The sequence below is a fragment of the Plectropomus leopardus genome, chromosome 7, assembly GCF_026936395.1.
Source record: "Plectropomus leopardus strain MGB_pleo_1.0 chromosome 7, ASM2693639v1, whole genome shotgun sequence".
In the NCBI taxonomy this organism is placed as follows: Eukaryota; Metazoa; Chordata; class Actinopteri; order Perciformes; family Serranidae; genus Plectropomus; species Plectropomus leopardus.
This window is the reverse complement of record NC_142182.1, coordinates 22,300,664-22,320,375: the sequence shown is the minus strand read 5'-3', so window position 1 is coordinate 22,320,375 and position 19,712 is coordinate 22,300,664. Positions and strand designations below refer to the sequence as shown.

Below are 19,712 nucleotides of genomic sequence, written 5' to 3'. Positions count from 1 at the left end.
TTTCTTTTACTTAATAATATTTCATGATATAGAGACTATATTACTTGTCACTTCTTGCTCCTGTGGACTGCAGGGGTATTCCGGACTGATCGCTGGTTACGTGATTGGCCCAGGTAGTGTGACATTGGTTTGCATTTCTCCGAAAGTTAATTTTGTGTCAACTTTTCGCCCTTGCATTCTATATGCACTACCCTACCCACATTGAAAATGAGTGGTAGCGTGTGAGCGCAGCCAATACTCCAGTCGGGCTGCACCCCTGAAGGTGGAAGATTCAAACCAACCGTCACAGACCCCTCGTCCGTCAGTGCACTGTGTATTTCTAGAGACATTTCGAGCACCAGATTTAGCTGCAGAGAGAGCACTCCTTACTATCACACTACTCTCTAGTGCCTGGAGGAAGAGAGGTTTTGCAAGGTCAAGCACCGAGGTAACGTTTTCTTCTGCCCTCCCCTTAAAAGTGGTGAATTTACAATGTAGAGAAACCTAATTTGAGAGAGTCTGTAGCTTTTGTTTGATATCGAGTGTCTGCAACTTTTTTTACACATTTACGTAGTTAACACATTTTAGCTCAGATGGCTAACTTGGATTGTTTACTATATTATGTGAATATCGCTCTCACCCTGATTGACAAACCAAACTTCAAACTAAATATGTATATGGCAAAAAAGTAACAAGTCAAATATTCATATTGAACAGCCAAATCTGATTCAACTGACATAATTTTAAGTTGGGAGCAGCCCTAGTATGCGCTGATTGGACAGGCATGCACAAGTAAGAAAGCAGGTGGGACTTTTTGAACTTCTCTCCCTTGTTTGGATGACAGGTTATAGTTTCTTTTAAGCGTGCACCAACTTTAACTCAACACAAAAAGCCTCATCCTATAAGTAGAGACAGAATATTTAACCCTAAAATGTATCTTCATTTTACAGGGAATTTCAGCTGGCAGCCACAAAGGATATTGAATTAGGTGTTCAAAATCTAACTTTCCCTCTACTCTACTTTTGTGTATTATCTCCATAAAACATAATAAAACTACAGATTTCTTGCATTGAATTACAAATATATGGAAATACTAGTGCACTGTATTAGCACTAAAAAAAAAGATCAAAAGCAATGTCAGTGTAAAAGCAGAGTACCAAACTGCCCTCGCACAGAAGATCTGAGGATTGTAAATTTTGAGTGGAAGTAGCCTTTAATGATCAGTTCAAACTGGGTCTGCGCCAAAAGAGGGCTAGGAGTCAAGTTGCCAATTTGCAATTATAATTAGCCTTCAAGCCCCTTAAAATGTAGATTACATATATTCTCCACGCCGCCATGTTCTCATGTGATAGTCGTTCAAATTCGGCATGAAAAACAGAGACGTGCTCGAGTTGAAAGCGTGAAGTGCTCACGGTGTTGTCCTGTTTGCGAATCTGAAAATGTGCCGCAGCTGTTTTAAAATGTAAGTAGTACTAAATCATTCAGATCACACCGTGTAACACTATGCACCGACACAGAGTCCCTGCTGTTACAATACTCCTGTAAGCATTAGCCTAATTCAAGTGCAGCAGCTTTGATTTGAGCAGGAAATTAAAGAGGAACACTGGAACATCTGTCCTGCTCTTATTGGAAACAAGAGCGTCTGTCGTAATCGGGAGTCATCTTATTGTCCCTCTTGTTAGGTTTTATTTGTGGGTTTTATTTGATGCTGTGTCTGCTGGTCTGTTTTTTAGCCTCGAGAAGATGCAATTAAGCTGGTTGAGATTTGGTGCACAGATATCCCCAGTGGAGATCCAGATTTTTTTCCACTTCATTTATTAGTTTTCACATTTAAGAAAACAGATTTTGATCTGGAATCTTTTGCATGCCATGATCTTTATTTTTTAGTCATGAGATGTATTTATGCACCACTGAGAAGGTTTAACACACAGGCCAACATATTTTATTTCTCAAATAACGCATGGAGGATAAATACCATATATATTTTAAAAAAAACACATCCAGTCTTGGAAGAAGCTAATCCTTTGTAGATGTAATAAAACCATTATTGTTGTAAATTTTGTATATACATTTTTTTTTTACTTCTGAGAGCTGTCTGATGTTTTAACAATGACCATTTTTTCATTCATCTTTCTAAAAATGCAGTTAGTTTCAGTGATGAATGGGAACTTCGAGGGATTGAACAAATTCTGTGGTGATTTAGTGGCATCAAGTGGTCAGGATTTTAGTTAGCAACCAGCTTAAACCGGTTAGATTTCCTTCAGTGTTCATTGTTCAGGAGGTTTTTAATGGGAATCATCTGCAGAGGTCTCTTCCTCTTCAAAACAAATGGACCTGGTGATTTAAACTGGTGAAAGCACTGAATACAGCCGTTTCATGTTACAAATCAGTGTTTTTCCTACCCTGTTTGGCTTGTCAGAGAAGTAGCCAAGCACCTGCTAATTGTGTGCTCACCTTGTCTCTCTGATAACTTAAGATCCAGACGTTTAGGGGGTTTTTATTGAGAGCTGAATTACTGCAGAGGTGTCTCCCTTTCCAAAACAAACGGACATCATGATTTAAACCAGTAAAAACATTAAATAAAGCAGTTTAAAATAAAAAAAATGTTTGTTTTTCCAATGCTGCTCATCAGACAGGGGCTAATAAATACAGTTCCTAATGCAAAATCACAAACGGCCCTATTTAGAGCCAGAGTTTCAGGAAATCTTACACTTAAGAAAATATACTTATAATATTATATTCCATTCCTGCTAATATATTTCCCTAAATCCTACTCACAGGACCTTTAAACTCATGTTTATTACATGTTTTTCCAAAGAACACCATGTGTTGTTAGACTTTTTTCCTACCTTGTAAGCAGCCAAATGTTTCTATTAATTCCAGTACTGTTTCCTGAAAACACTAAAAATGAGCTTGATGTAGATTTGTCACGACTCACTTTTAGTTGTATTGTTTTCTTGCTGCAAGCTTGAACCTATTTGTAAACTGTCCTTGGTGATTCATTCAAGGACACACTGCCAGCAAATATTTGAGTCACCTGAAGCAGTGCATTGCATTCAGGGGCTGTTAGGAAATAAAAAAAGAAGATTAGTAATAAGAAATTGTAGATGCTGTGAGAGGCATAAATTTAGTTGTATGCTACATTAAATATATCAACTCAAATCTGAAATGTTAAAGCCTTCTTGAAACAGCCTACTCTACAACCATCACACAATTACCATGCAATAACATGCAGCTTTGACAAAAAATAAAGCTGATAAATGCTCTCTGAACTGGTTTGTGTATCCAAAGAACACTTAGGTCACTGCTAGTTGATTATCATACTGCTGTGAAATGAGCTGAAACCTGACAGTGATAAAACCAATGAACAAAGGTATGATGTGGAAAGATGTCAGCAGTAATGTAAGGTGAATGTAATTTGTCCTTAATGTGCAAAACCACTTTATGACCCTTTAACACATGATTAAACTGCAGTTTCTGACTGTGATCCGATGTTGGTCATAAACTTTAAAGTGACAATGCAAGAGGAATTTTATTATGTTTTTGTTTTTATTGCATTTTTAATAAAAAATGGACATCATATACAAGCCTTAATGCTCTGATATGTTTGTGAAGTGAAATAAAAACGTTTAAGTGCTGTAACACTGATGACTCTTACTGCAACTTGTCAAATGTCCTACGCTACGCCTGTTGCCAGATGGTCTACCTTGGGTATGTATGGGTGTACTTTATGAACAATGTGGCATTATCATATTTTTACAGTTGTGTCCTATCATTTTGTGCTGCATGGTATATGTGTTTAGTGTGTGATTTTAACATTGTACAGACTTTCAAACCATTTCTATTAACATTTTATGAAGATTGTAATTATTGTTTTAATTTGTTCTCATATATTCAAAAGGAAGGAAGTAAAAGTAGCATTAGGTATGTTACAGAAAACAGACAGTTCACACTAACATCAAAATGGCAAATTTTGTCCTCTTAACTGTAATTCAATCTAGATTTTTTTTGGCATGACTTTTTGAGTGCTAGAGATATCTCCAATAAAATGTAACTAGATGGTGCTTGGCTTGTGGTGCACTAAAGACTGGAGAGACTGAGCTCTGGTGGTGCGTGCTGTGCACTGAAAACAATGCATTTAATAGAAAGAGGAGCACCTGTATTCATGCCGATATTGAAAAAGATGTATTCAGGATTTCTAAATACCCTGTTATACTGTAATACCATGATATCACCCCAAGCCTTGTAAACATTAATGGCATCCTTCTTTGCTGAGCTGTATTGTTAGCTCAGTGTTGCTAGTTGAGCTAGCAGTAGATGCATGCTTCCTTCTGCACGGTGATACAGTTGGTGGGTGTAATTTTGTACAAAGAAAATAATTCCTGCATAAAACTGCTCACAACAAGGTTTGTGGATGATCTTGAGTAACCACGTCATGATTTCTGGAAGGTGACATTGCTGTTGAGATTTTCAAATATATGCTTGTAAAGCTGAATGCCATCTAGTTCCATTATATTGGAGAGAAAGCAGACATCTCTGTGGCAGATTCCTGCAACACTCGGCAGCTCACATCAAAGCAATCTAGAATAAGTAAATAATACTACAGGTAAGAGAAAAAATATGTATTTTTGATTTGGGGGTGAACTGTCCCTTTAACAATTCAAGCAAATATGTTATTGCTGATTTGCTTTATTGCAGGGCTACTGAATGGTGGCTGTATTTGCATCAGTGTTTTGCTGCTTCGTATTATTCTGCATATTTTCTATCATGAGTGTAATAATTTTGCTGCTGCTGTTGTCATCTGAGCATCATACCGTGTTATGTTTGCATTTCTATAAGTGCAAATTCATTAGCTGAAATTTTGTGGCATACTGGCATATTTATGTATATGTTTGCATTTTGCAACTTTGCAATGCAACATGTTAGATTTAAGGGTATATAAAGGAGAAAATAAGTGTTAATATTTAGGCGGCACTGCTTAGTACCAGGAACTAACATTACTGTAAGGGAAACTTGCAGTGAGAGTTAACACAGAGATTTTATCAGGAACCTCGAGCGACTGTCAATGTTCAGTCCAGTCAAACAGAAAACAGGTTTACAGCAGACGCATCGATGCCTCGATATTCTCCACACGCCTGATTAAAGCCATTATTTACTGTATTTTGTCTTGGGAACTTAGCTGTTGATTCGAATTTCAACAATCTCCTCTTGGGAACAACCTCATTAAGGGAAAAAGTTCCCTGTCAGCCTCTCCAAGCGGCAAATAACCTGGAGCCATTAGCAGCCATGATGATGAGTGACAGTCAGCTGACTATTGATACAACGGGGGAATGCAATTATACATCAGGGGGCCCGGTGTGTACTTTAGATATTCATGTGTGCTTTGGAGACAAGCTAAGCTAATTCATGAATAGATGAATAAATCAATTAAAAATTGATGAGGCGATGCAAAGTCCTGCTCAAAGACATCCACGGGTGACTGGTCTTTTGGCGTTGTGCTGCGTGACCTTCTTCTCTCTGAAATATGAATATGGATTTCCTGCCTGAGAAATCAGCGCTGAATGTGTCAGAACAAGTCTTAATTAACTGTTTTAAAAGTTCAAGTTGATCTGAGAGCATTTTGAGGTTGACAGATGACACTTTAGACCATCGCAAATAGAGGAGACCCAAGAAGGAGGGGGAGGAGAGAGAAAGAGATTGAATTTCTTTAGCAGTTTGACACAGTCTAATCTTATCCCGCTGATAACAGATGCAAATTACTATTTCCTCCATCTGGAACGCATTAAAAGGAAGATCCTATCATATTTAGCTGCCAAACAAAGTTAGAACTATGACTATAACTTGCTGCATGGGGATAAGTAACAGCCTCAGTCACAATCAAGTGACAAAGTCCAATCTAATGTTTTCGTCTGATTTTCGTCTGATTCATGTCAACACTGCCTAATTTTGAGCTTTTAATTTTTTTCCAAAACACTTTGTTCCCAGTTTGCTGTCTTTTGCAGTAATGAAGAGAAACTCAGTGCATTCATTCAAGTTGTAGTTTTACTTTACTTGAGTATATCTATTTTATTTCACTGGTATTTTATACTTCTTACTACACTAATTAATATAATATTTGGATTAAATTGGTTCCAAATCTTATATCTTGTGAGACATTTCCCATCTAAATGTCTGAGATGATTTCATTTAAAGAAGTATTTAAGGACTGACCCATAGACTGTACATAAAGATGGATGACATGACAGCTCCTCAAAAATGAAGCCAAAGCATCTCATTCTCCGCCTGGTGGCTGGCTGCAGTACAGCCCATCAAACCCCGCCCCCTCAATGTTAGTGGTTGGGACATAGACCAAACTAAAAAGTCAAATTACACATCAAATACATGTCTCCCAAACATCGTTTTTGTCATTTTAGGTAGTTCTTATCACGCTGCTGTATGTTCAAGTGTTTGTCTCTCTGATAAGTATGATTTTAATAAATCATACTTAAATAAATCATTTAATACTATAAAACGGGTATATTACAACATGATGGACTACTGTGTGAGTTAATCGGTGTGTTCACATTCAGTGGTGCTGCTTATTATTGGTCGGATGAGTGTATGGACGGGACACTTATTACCGTGGCGATCGCTACTGCGCAGACTCTGGCTCCGAATGACGTCATGAGAGCAAGATGGCAGCGGCCGTATCACGGATATTTTTGCTTCACTTCTGTACAGTGGGGGTAAGTGGAGACATGCATTCATCTTTCTACACAGTCTATGGTTCCACCCCACATATTTATTTTGTGATCTTTATATACATCTACTTGTCACTTAACCTTTAGAAACTTTATAAACTATTACATCTCTAGATATATACATATAGTTTACTCATTTTGCAATTACTGCACACCTATCTACCAAAATAATACATTTCATTTTATATTGTGTATTGTTGGAGGGAGCCTGACATCTATGGTTTGCATTGTTAAGGACTGCTTCTCTGTTGTGCATATGACAAAGTACTTGAAACTTGGAGTGGAGGCTCAACCCCTGTTAGCAGCCACTAATTAAACTGTAAAGCAGATCAAACTAGCTCAACCTTGACCAGCCTCGACGACAGTAAATATGCTGCTTACACATTATTGCATCAGTATTAAAAATCTAGCAGGTACAAATTTCCATTGAAGTGGACAATAAAGTCTAATCTGCACTTTTAAACGCAGTACGTGTACTTGTAACTCAGTATTTTTACTGTGCTGTGTTGGTTAAGTAAAGGATCTGAGTACTTCTCCCACCTCTGGAAACAGCATTAATTCCTGATCCAATGAATGATTAATACAAGACCTTGAGGTATGCAATGAGAGCGATGATTGTGCAAGGTAAAAAAAAAAAAAAAAAAGTCAATACTTTCCCTCATCTCCTCAATACATCATGCGATTTCCAATCACAGAGGGAACGTAGTGGATCATAGCAGCAGTTGAGATTTTGCCTTCATTCCGGCAGCCGGCAGTACACCGAACCTGAGCTCAATCCATTAGCTTGTCAGAAACTTTGAATTGGAATTGATTCCCCCCGCCGTAATTATTCATCTGTCTCGGTTATTTATTGTTGAGACAATAAAGTCCACTCTTTTGTGTTTGGCTTGATTTTTGGGATGCAGAATTGGAATTCAGACAAAAGTTTGAAAGGCCCTCAAAACACCAGATCTGTCTGGAGCAACAGCTGGGGGGAAAAGTCAGCCGGTTACTATGAATTTACATCATCGGTTTACTCTGTCTTGTTTGCATTTCCCCAAATTGATCCACAATGTGTTGGGCGTTATTAAATTTGTAGTCATTTGTCATTGTTGCTGCTATTCCAGCTAACAAAGACAGCTCAAATAAAATGACAGGGATGTGACAACCAAGTTTTTAAAGCTGACGTGTTTTGAGGCATTATTTCCTGGAGGAGACTTCTGGTCCTTTTATGTGGCTGACAAGTGATTGACAGTGAATATAATGCAGCACTGATTATGAAAACACTCAGCAAAGTCCAACTAAACCAAAACAGCAGTTATATGTTTACTACAATGGATTATGTCACTTGGGGGAAGTATGAGTGGCAGCAAAATGGAGAAAAATGAGCTTTAATATCTCATGTTAACATTGTGGAAAAGTGGTGTGATCTAAAAGACTGGCACAAAAGCAAACAAGGGCACAAAGTCATTAAGGTGAAGCAGTTCAGCAGCACCGCAGAGGAGGAGGAGGAGGAGGAGTGAATGATCCTGCATGAATGATGTCTGCAGACAGTGCCGCAGCAGGTATCCTAACCTCTCTGCCTCGGAACAAACTCACTGTGAGTTCCTGACTGAATGCATGTGTGGGTGGATAAATAATTGCCTGAGAAAAATATGTTCCAGGGTTACAGACAAACACTGTTTTAAAGACTGCCTCCACTAAAATGACATTTTTTACCTTGCCTACATGTCCATATTATGTTTTTTTTATATGCCAAAAGACATACCATGAGCAAAACAAGCAGTCAACGCCATGGCTGAGCATTTATCGTCTTGGAACTGCAGTGTACCAATAACACGGGTTACTGGATTTCATAAGATGACGATACAGCACAGTGTCACAATACTTTGTGGAGAAATATTGTATTGATTGGAGCTGTCAGTGATAACATGTTAATCACAATGTGATTAAGGTCTGTACATAACGCTTTTTTTCCTTTTTTAAAAAAAAATCATGTTAATTGCCAGCTGACATTTCTGTCTTTAAGAGGCTGTGCTGGGCAGGGTTTTAAAGCTAGCTAGCTTTTAAAGCTGGTATCATTTGAAACCAGAGGACCTGAGGAATTAAGTGGTACAAACCATGTCAGGCTAGCTTCTCAGCATGGGGGCTAAATAATGCTCCACTGTTAGGTTGAATTTTGGCGATGGAAAATCGGTATGGACTCTACACAAAGGTCCCTTTCCCTCTGACCTCAAGACATCTGAGTGGAAATGGGTTACATGGATACCCATTAGTCATACAGACATGCCCACTTAAAGCTTTTTAAGCAGTTTTTTTTTTTGCTGTTATTTAATTCCTAATCAATGCAATCTGGTAAGAATTGCTTTATCCTGTCAGCATGGGCCTCATAATTGGTTTGTAACGCAAAATAATGACACTGAAAACGTGATTTAAAAAAATGTGATTAATTGTTATTTACTTTTAAAATTATGCAATTAATCGCATTTGAAATAATTAAATTGATTGAAAGCCTTAGTATGGATATATGAACTCCAAGTATCATTATATAATTAAAATAAAACAAATATATGATTAAAATTAAAATAAGATATTTTGCTGCAATGAAAATAACTGATGTGAAATGAACAAACTGAAAACTCTATCTTGTTACTTAAAATCAGATTTAGACAAAGATTGTTTTTAATCTCACTTGAGTGGCTGAGGAGTGGGTGGAGACAGAGGCATGGGCAAATTTGCATATTTATGGATCCACACAAACTACATTAGGCAAAGGTGTAGAGTAACATGAACAGAGATTAGTTTTTAGAGGAGAAGAACTTAAGGGGCCAGAGTTTGGGAAGAATTGGTTTACACTGTTAGACACTAATTTCACTCTCAAATGTATGATCTGATGATTCTGCAAAGGTTCTTACTGAATGTGAAAATCTGACACCAATATTAAGGCTGCTTTCCATATATTAACAGTCAAGTGAAGTACTCTTGCTCCAGGGGTTTAAGAGGGTTAAAACGGATCAAATATGCTCATTTTCAGATTCATACTTGTAATTAACCTTTCTACTGGAATATTTAAATAAAACAATGTTCAAGAAACACTATGTTTTCCTCATACTGTCTGTGCTGGAAGACCTGTATTCAAAACACTCTTTTAGCAACAGACTCATTAAGAAAAAGCGTAGTCTACTCTGATCAGTCAGCATTTCAGGATCTTCCATATCTTGGCATCTCGGCACCATAGATACATAAAGAGAACTGGATACGGCATTGAAGGCGTAACCCCGTTCATTGCATTGAACGTTGCTTATTGGTGCATGACGCCAAAAAAGCTCTTTCTCAGGGGTATGACATTAAAGAGATAAGCAGCTCCGCTTCCGCATCATGAGGCCCATAGAGCAGGCTCACTAGAAACCTCAGCCGCCCGAGCTGGCTACTTCTGGTTTAGTGCTCCACTAATCATCCAGCATTTCTAATGTTCTAATGTCATCTAATGTTGTTGGACCAAATTAATTCAATCCTGATAGTGAAATTAGTCATTCTGAGGAGGTCGTGACACTCACAAAATGCATCGACTGATTTACAGACGTCTCCTTCTTTCAATGTAAGTCAATGGGAGTAAGTCTTTTTGGGCTCCGAGGCCTCATGTGAAGGTATCCCTGAATTTGCATTACCACTGTCGGGCCACTATGAAAACTGGCTTTGAAACCTGGCTCACTTCCTGCTCTGCACTGTCGTTTCAGCCAGAAAATAACTGCAAAAAAAATAGTGGCATGCACTACTAATCACCATAAAAGCTAACCTCTTCTAAACACAACCCGACATGTTCCAGCAGGTATATGATACGAATTCAGGAAGAAATTTGCAGCATCAACAACCAAGATTACATGCTTACTGGATGTTAGTATGTAGCTCCATGTAGCAGTGTACTTGCAGCTAAGGAATGACTGTAACGGAGCGGCACGTTCTCCCATTAGAAATCACCAATAAAACCTTCTAAACACAACTGAGCAGTAATCCGGTACACTATGACATCATACTGTAGCCATAGTAGAAAAAACTTGCCTTCAGAAGACTGAAGGCTTTGCTCACAGAGATTACTTTTACATGCATTTAATTCATTATTTCATTTTTTGGCCATGTGAACATTGCAACACTATCTATAAGCACAAAATATGTAAACACATAATAAGTCATCTTTGAGAACATTTCAGAACTTTGTATTTACACATCAAACTCTTCTCAAATTGTGGTCTTTAAACTGCTGTTTGTATGTTTCATTATAAGTCATTAAAGCCTGGATTTTTAATTAAGAGGATTTTTCTACTTAAGGTGATATTTTGAGCATTTAAGACTTTCTCACCAGCTGGCAAAGCTGTTAAACCATGAATATTTCGTTTTTGAAAAATTTACCTTGCAGTAGTTGCTTTTAAAAAGAAATATGAAACACCAGATAAGCAAACACTTCCTCCATTTTGATCCAGATCCCTGTACTGTAATCTCAAGCTCCAAATTGTTCCAGTGTTTTTTTTACCACAGGTAATGGATAACTGCTCACCCAGTTACAATGCTCTGCTCTCTATACTGCCAATTGCTGTATTTTCTAACTGCCTGCACCATAATTACATGCTTGAGAGGCGTGAAGGGTAGCCATTAATGTCAGCCTTGTCAGTGTAAAAGGTGAATGCAGAGTTATAACACGAGCTAAAGGGAAACTCTGTCGCCCAATCAGCTTTCGAAGCGCCTGCTGTGTTCCTGCTCCGTCCCCACAGAGATGAGGTCTGAATATTTCATAACCGATCATTTGAAGGGTTGCAGGAGCTCCCAGTGTGACTAAATATTCAGTGAACTGCAACTCACATTTTAACCCACTGGAACGGGATGAAAGGCAGCATCGTGGACGTGAGCCGCTCCTCTTCACCTGGAGGACCGGCCAGAATTCCCTCTGTGCTGATTCTCGGGGTCAGGTTTTTCTGAAATGAGGCAAATTATTCAGTAATGAATTTAAAACATCTTTAATTGATGTTAATAGTAGTGGTCAATATTATACCAGAGTTTCTAGGTCTTCTGGGAGGGATGTCAAAGTAATATGCAGATGAGTTTGCAGAAGATTCAAGATTAATTTATTGGTTTTAATGCTAAAACACTAAAATACTTTCATATTCAATATTTTCATAAATTATTGATGAAGTTTTATGTCATGTAAATTTATTTTCTTTTGGCTTTGGAGTGTTGTTTAACAGATTAAGCAACATGAAGATGTCACCTTGGGCTCAGTGAAACTGTAATAAGTATTTTTTTTACAGTTTTTAGACATTGTGAACATTGTTTAAGAAGCGACAGTTCACACCAATATCAATAAAAATTATATTTTTTCCTCTTACCTGTAGTGCTGTTTATCAATTTAGATTGTTTTGTTGCAAGTTGCTGAGTGTAAGAGATATCGGCGTCGAGATGTCTGCCTTCTCTCCAGTGTAATACAACTAGATGGCACTCGGCTTGTGGTGCTCCAAGCACCAAAAAAATACATTTGAAAAACTCAACAGCAATGTCTCGTTCCAGAAATCATGACAGGAGGTGTACATCTACTCATGGACAAGAGGCTCATGCACGTGTAAGAAGCCGAAGCCGAGTGCCACCTAGTTCCATCATACTGGAGAGACAGCACAAATCTCTAACATAATCAATAAGGAGTGCCTGACATGTATAAAAACAGGGTATAACATCTTCATAAAATACAGAAGACAGAGCGTTTTAAAGCTGTTCACAGCAGTGTAGCTTTGGTTTTAAGAAATCTGTGGGACAAAATAAAGTCAAAAAACAACAACCTGAAACTGTAAAAGTGAGGGGCTTGCTTCTCTAACAAATTTGAGCATTGCAATTAAAAACTGCAACCCTGATGAAAAGGCTAAAACTTTACCAAAATGAGGGCCAGAAATGGTGGTGAAACCCTGCTATATGAATGTTTGGGTTGAAGCCTTCTGATGTGTCCTTGAGCAAGTCACTCAGTTGCTCAAAGAACTGGAAGGACCATTTTGTTGCTCATCCTTCACGTTGACCTCCCCAGAGGGAGGCGAAGAGCACATATCAATAAAGTCTCACATTATCATAATACTGGAACAGCAGCCAAGCGGTTAATACTTTGGCTCCACACTGTATTAATCTTGTTGATTTCTGGGTGCAGTTTGTTGCACTCAGTCAGGCTTAATGAAGGCTTGAACTGGCTCCAGCAACCTGTGACGGATAAACCTACTGGACAGTGGTGGAATGTAACTAAGTTCATTTATTAAAGTGCTGTACTTAATAAAAACTTTGAGGTACTTGTACTGTACTTGAATATGTCCATTTTATGCAACTTTTATGCAACCACCACTACATCTCAGACGCATAAACTGTACTGTTACTGCACTACATTTATCTGACAGATTTACATCACGATGTTTCATAGCCTTCCTGTGATGTGTTGATTTTGAATGTTTGCGATAAACTGAATGATGAAGTGTTCATTTTCATATGTTGAGAGTTCTCCTATTTCTTAAGCTAAATAAAGTTTTTAAAAATCCTTTGGATCAGGTGTCCACAAAGCTGAATACAGGGTTGTTTGTCTGACACCATGAAAACTATTTGGAGATACATGGTCCTCACAGGACAGCCACACTACCAAAAAAAAAACAAAACAAAATAGTTGAACCAGACTTCTGGAATACACAACTAAAAAAGAATGTTTTCAACTTAGCTTAACTTAACTTTCAGGGGACATAAAGTGACAGTGTACAAATTGCAGCCTGCTCGTCGCTGCCGGCTGCAGTCGGCTCGCTCAATACTGGACCAATTTCAAAAACCGTTGTCTCCATTAGTCACTTAGACACGAAAATGTGGGAAAATAGAGTCCAGGTTGAAAAACACCAAAGCTATCCTGTAATGCTTTTACTGAACACTTATATATATATATATAATAAAAGTCACATGATCCACAAAGGTTCACCATTCTCCCAGGTCCTGATGCTGTTTGCTGTAACACACCAAACTCAATTCGAAATTCGCCAATTTCTAATCTTACCTGTAATGTGAACTTTTTTTAACATCAGCTCTGACCCCATAAATTCCTAGCAGTATGAGCTCATGGTATAACCACCAAACCGAACCTGGAGTCTCCAGTTATTTTCTCTGCTCAATGTGATTTTCATCAGATTTACCCCTGAAGTGTCCATCAAATTGCAACCCAGATTAAAATCACTGAGTTAATGGTTGGCGATGCAGCATTACAGCTTTAAAGCCACTTCAAAATGCTTGTGGAGCATCGCGCTTGGTGCATCAGATGTTCCAGTCAGACCTGACTGCAGTGTAATAACTTAAATCAAACAGAAAAATATCATGTTTTCTCACCATAATATCAGCTTTGTCTTTGTCGAATGAGTCATTCATTTGAGGATGACAAACTCAAACTGGCTGCTGATGAATTTAGGCTCACCATGCCTTCACTGCCACATCATAGTTTGCTTTGAAGCATTATTTTGTTTTAAACATTGTGCTGTATGTAGCTTAGTATGTTTTACATGTAAGAGGTAAGAAAAAAATTAAAAAGTTAACCTTTATTATAATAATTTTAAGGATAAGACTGGCAATAGTCTTTATTTTTGTTATTGTCAACAAATGTCACAAGGACAAAAACCATCAACGAATTTGTATGTGTCTCAATACTTTAGGACTCTAGCCCAATAATTCTAACTTAAAACTTCAAAAATGGGTCACAATTTTATACAGTATTCATTTAAATAAAAAGGCTAAATAATGACTAAAACAGCAGGGCACTGCAGTTTTTAGCAAATGTCAAGGACATTGTTGGGACTGCACCAGCAGTAGATTAAGACATATTTGGTACTCTCATGAGTATTTCCCTTAGACTGCATAAAATAGTGGAAGTAGCCACTGTGGTTTATGGACTCCAGAGTCTGTCACATAAGGCCCAAAAGATTTTTTCTCATAGACTTCATGAAAAAGACGTGTAAATCAGTGGAATACTACCCAAATAAGTAGCAACTGATTTTTTGTTGTTCATTTTCAGCATACTGGTTTGACTTTGATACTGTAATAAGAGAAACTCTGACCAAGTTTTATTTGTTGTGACTGGTAATGTTAAAGTTAAGCTTTAACACTACTCTGAAGAGGAATTGTGCTTTTATTACAATGCTACACTCAGTCGATTTGAGAGCAATTTCTGAAGACAAGTTTGTTTCCTTTGTGATTTTGTTGAAAAAAAATGCTACACTGAGTGAAAATGTGATAAGAGCCTTTTAAAAATAGTTTTAGTTCTTCACTTTGTGGTTTTGTAAAAATAAAATTAAAGAAAACCCTTAAGGAACTGTTTTGGTGCAGACATTTTTCCTTGAATTGCATATACACTGGACTGATTTTTATTACTTTTAAGTACTTGACGTGTGCATTTTGCAGCTGTATTATCCAAGTAAATAAAAGTATCAGACTGGCACTCTGTGTCAGCAGATACTCACTGACTAGGGTTGGAACTGGAGGAAAAAAAACTTGATCAGGACATCCTTAATTGTTGATTGTGGTCTTTCATGGAATTTACTGACAAGAAGATGTATATGGGATATCACCAGATGAATAATTTAAGTACACAATCTGTAGCAAATGAGCTATGACGTGAAAAACACTGTCCTGGACAGACTAAGTCTCTCTGGTCCACTTTCAAATGGAGGCAGCAGAAATCATATTACTGTCTAGTGATGTTTGGCATAAACAGCAACAACAGAAAACCAGAGGCTGCAGATAATGTGGTGTTGGGGGAGACGATGATAATGACTTTTTAAAATGATTTGGGGTATTTGTCCATGTTCGGGAAACGGTCAAAAAACAGAGAACATTTCACTTCAGGCCAACATGTTCACTGAGTTCTTCTGATCAAACCTCAAGGGTCCTCCACAGCCTTTTAACCGACATACACCAACTCATCTGCCTACAGTATGTTTCTGGAACAAAGCATTTGGCTCAACCTCTTATCTGGTAATCAATGTGAAGAGACCACTCAACATAATTGATATAGGATGTGATGATGTTTTTTTTTCTAGACTCCATCACGCACACACACACAAGCACAAGCTGGAGCACCCAGCAAAGTGGAGAGTGAAGAGGAGGGCGTTCTTGTAGAGGATAACTTAGAATTTGCATATGAATAGCAGCGAATAATGAATTCCTCCTACTTGTTATTGTTTGAAGGGAAGCAGCACACGTGTTCCCTCTTAAATGAAGCCACAATGAACAGTGTGACGCTCGCTGTTGATTGTTTGAGATGCATCCCCCTTGTACTGCATCAAATTTGACTATTTCTGAGAAAATCCATTGTAAAACATTTAAACCTACAGTATAATTTCTGCCTAAAACACAGCATTTAATACAACATCAACAACTTGGTATCATTTTCTACTTGTGTACAGTGCTGATGATTATGAATTTTTTATGTATTTTTCATTTTAAGCACCAAATAAGATGAAAAACAGAGCTCATTCTCTAAACAAAAAGCCACATTTGTAACCGACAGTTGCACACCGAAAAGCAAAACATCAGAGCTCGGGGACCTGAATGAAAATGTCCAACAATAAATAGCTAAGCTTTTGCACAGAGAGAGAGCGGAACTCCCAGTGGTTTGTCTGACTCACTCATCTGAACAAGTAAAATATAACAGAGCAGTGATGGACGTGGCTCCTGTCTCACCGGGTTTCCTCCACTTGCTCTTCTATGAATTATGGATGAAATATTTAGTCTCCAAAAAAAAAAGAAAAAAAGCTGTCATTGGGAGAAAAACTTTCAGCACACACAAACAAGTACCAAACAAAGTGCTTGTCCAATAGTTTTACAATATTGGAACCACCTTTCACAAAATGCAACTAGAAGAGCTGCCTGACAATGTCTCGTCATTGTGCTAAACATACAGTCCAACCATCATGCCAAATGTATGCAACAATTAATTAGGGGTATGAAAATGATGATGATGTTTCATCATCCTTCACACAATTATAGAACTTTTTCTATGGCAGATTTTATTTTGTATTTTCCAGGTTATTCAAATAAAAATGCCCACTAAGCATTGATGTGGGTTAGAGCAGCAAGTGTTAATAATTATCGTAATAATAACTGAAAATTGTATAAGGTACACATCTCATTATTTTGATCTAAACTGCGATTACCATTATTTATCTCAATTATTAAATGATTTTAGGGACCCATAATAAAAATTCTATGACCACTCACAACATATGTTACGTACAGAACTGTATGGTGTACTTGTTCTTTACTGCAACTATGAGTTATTTTATGAAAGCTAAACAGCAATATTTTCCCACTTCTAATAGTTGGTTATGTTTGTTACATTACGTAAAAGGTAATTCACAGATGATTACTGTTTGCTTACCTTCATTAGAAACAACAAAGGCGATGACTTTCCCAAAACTTTCTATGATTCTAATTCATTCCACGAGATTTCCAGACCTGGAAAATGAGATTGTGAAATTCCATGACTATCCCGGCTTTCCAATGACCGCAGAAACCCTGGAGAAGTTCACCTTAAGGCTCTCAGTCAAAAAGACCTCTCTGGAAACATTGTCATTTTAAAACAAACCACGATCTTTTCCCTGAAACTTAAGGGCTTTCTGGCTCAAAACCCTGTAGTGAAACTTCTCCCAACAGCCATGAAACATACATTTACAACATGACCGGTTAACAAACGCATAACACGAGGCTCAGTAATAACTGTCAAAGCGCACAGAAAAAGCTGTTTATTTGCTAGTCACGCAGTATTAGCTTTAGCACCGTTACCTTGCATAAATTAGCCTAGCGGCTCGCGGCGTTTAGCTTAAAAATTTAAATGTATTATCTATCATTTTTCTTACTCGCCGCTGTTTTGAGTCACTCCATCCCCGGAAAAACAGAGCACGGCTGACTTTCAGCCTGCATGGTCGTTTTTTTCGGTCTAACATTGTTAAAACAGAGCAGCTAATGTTGCTGCAAGCCGTTAGCAAAGTGCCAAGTCTGTCAGAGCAGGTAGTCTACGTCATCCTGAGTCCCAAACGTCATTTAAATACGACACGTGCTTTGTCTGTTGACCCTGAGCTATGGTGAGCGTCTGAGCAGCGCGTTGTGGGCTGTGCAGGAGCTTGCAGGACCTCATAAATGAGAGGAATTTGTGGGTATAGATATGGAAATACAGTACTAATATCTGCGGGCCGTGACGCAGCGTCGACGTTGCAACAAGGCTGCATGTGTGAGCACCACAGGCATGAAACAGGCTGCTGCTGGGCGAGGCTGAAGTCATGCACTCCTGAGGCGCGCTGTGTGAAATGGGCCTTACATTAAATCCAAAATATTTCCTTACTGCTGAATTATTATCCAGAGTAAATTGTTCTCCTCTTCCTCTTGTCTGCTTGCTATTATTATCTGCCTGCTGCTGTGTGACACAGAATTTCAAAATAAAGGTACATTCTGAAAATGATGATATGGATTGTTGTTTTTACTTTGCATTGTTGAAATTGAAACGATATATCCATTCAGATCGATTGATCTTAAACTCCTCATTACTACCAATGGTGTAATGTATTAATAATTTGTTACAGTAGTTCAGTATTTTTTGGGAGTAACTGTGCTTTACTTGAGTTTTTATATTTTGGTCAACTTTCACTTTCATTCCACTACATTTCTACAGTTACTTACTACAAACTAGAGAAGGAAGGAAGGAAAAGAAGAGGGTATGGACAGCTGAAAGAAGGTGTGGGATTGAACAAAAAACCTTGAAGTTGTCAAAAAAGACCTTGTTTTTCCATCAAGCATAATGTATGTTCTATTTGTAAGGTGGTGTATGTAACAAATCAACTTTATAATTCTGAAAAGTCTGACCACTAGATTTTTTATCAAAAGCATTTACTTGTACTTTTACTTCAATACTTAAGTACATTAAATATAATAAAAATACTTATGATTTTTAAGTACAGTAAACATCAGATACTTTAAGACTTTTACTCAAGTAATATTCTGATTGGTCACTTTATCTTCAACCACAGTCATTTTCTGTACTTTTACACAAGTATGGCTTTCAGATGCTTCATCCACCACATCAAAATAAGCATTTGAGGTCAGAAAATTTGGCCAGCTTGGTTTAGCTTGCCATCTCTGTGACCTGGACCCAGATAAGAGTCTGAAAGTGGATGTATGGTAAGATTACTGAAAAGGATTACAGTTCACAAGTGCAGAAACAAAACACAGCTACGACTGTAAAGCCGCTACTTTTGGACCCCTCACTTGCTGGCATCGTAAACCAGTGCCTATTGTGGTAAATTCTGGCTTCTTGGAATCTGTTTGCATGTCTGGATCACAACTCCAAACAAACAGATTGCTTGGCTGCTGCTCCTCATGAGGTCGACTTGCTCGGATACTCAAAAGCCAGTGCATCCAAAGTTCAAGTACCTTGTTTTGACACTGTGACCGCTGAGATGCAAAGACATATTAAACAATTTATGGCAGCAACCCCCCCCCACACACACACACACCCACACCCAATCCCCCTCTGCACACATTATGAGCCAATGTCACCTCTCTTCTATTCAGAGCAGGCGATCCAAACTGATGCTGTAATGAGCTGCTGTTTGTTTGGCTACAGGCTGTCTCAGATGAGACATGATGCTGTCACTCAGATTTCATGGCAGCAGCCCCCGTGGCACTGAATCACCATCTGAGTCTCTTGCAATCCCTCGTTTGATCAAAGGCAAGTTCTCAAACAATTTCAACATTATCTTCAGTGTGTAATGTCCTTATTCTGGCTTTATGTCTTTTCTTTATTACTGCTGTTGAAGCTTTATTTATCCAGAACATGTTCTTTTTTTTACACAAATGACTTGGGAAGTTAACTGTGGGGGAGGATGTGTTACGCATTATTCACTTGCCAATACCCACATCTACAATGATTATGTGCTGCTGGCAGCTTTGCTGGAGCAGTTGGGGGCAAAGTGGCCT

The 19,712-nt window shown here is 38.1% G+C and overlaps 1 protein-coding gene across 1 annotated transcript in view; it reads right to left on the bottom strand.

The window, feature by feature from the left end:
* Positions 1-17,268, bottom strand: part of LOC121950129 (alpha-1,3-mannosyl-glycoprotein 4-beta-N-acetylglucosaminyltransferase C-like) — a 66,945-nt gene extending 49,677 nt beyond the window's left edge. The window contains exons 1-2 of the mRNA XM_088080210.1: positions 17,122-17,268; positions 11,553-11,665 (exon numbers count right to left, since the gene is read on the bottom strand). The gene's annotated coding sequence lies outside the window, so the exon portion shown is untranslated. The remainder of the gene's footprint in view (positions 1-11,552; positions 11,666-17,121) is intronic.
* Between the last annotated feature and the right edge of the window lie 2,444 nt (positions 17,269-19,712).